Source organism: Myotis lucifugus, unplaced genomic scaffold (genome assembly GCF_000147115.1).
Source record: "Myotis lucifugus unplaced genomic scaffold, Myoluc2.0 scaffold_239, whole genome shotgun sequence".
In the NCBI taxonomy this organism is placed as follows: Eukaryota; Metazoa; Chordata; class Mammalia; order Chiroptera; family Vespertilionidae; genus Myotis; species Myotis lucifugus.
Window position 1 is genome coordinate 262156 of NW_005871287.1, and position 235 is coordinate 262390.

Here is a 235-nt window from a genome sequence, read left to right on the forward strand (position 1 = left end):
GGGGGCCCCGGGAATGTGGGGCCTATGGACCTTTGGCTGGTTGGGAACTTCCTTGAGGCTTTATTTTTCCCATCAGAAAAGTTTTGTGGGCAAGCGGAGCAGCCTGAATGGACAAGCGCGTGGCCCAGGCCCTGGGGGAACAGGGGATAAGGGTGGCCATCCCCGCCCTCAAAGCTTAGGGCTTGTAGGGGAGGCAGAGGGCCGGACTTTCCTTATGCAGGGGTGGGTACGCCCA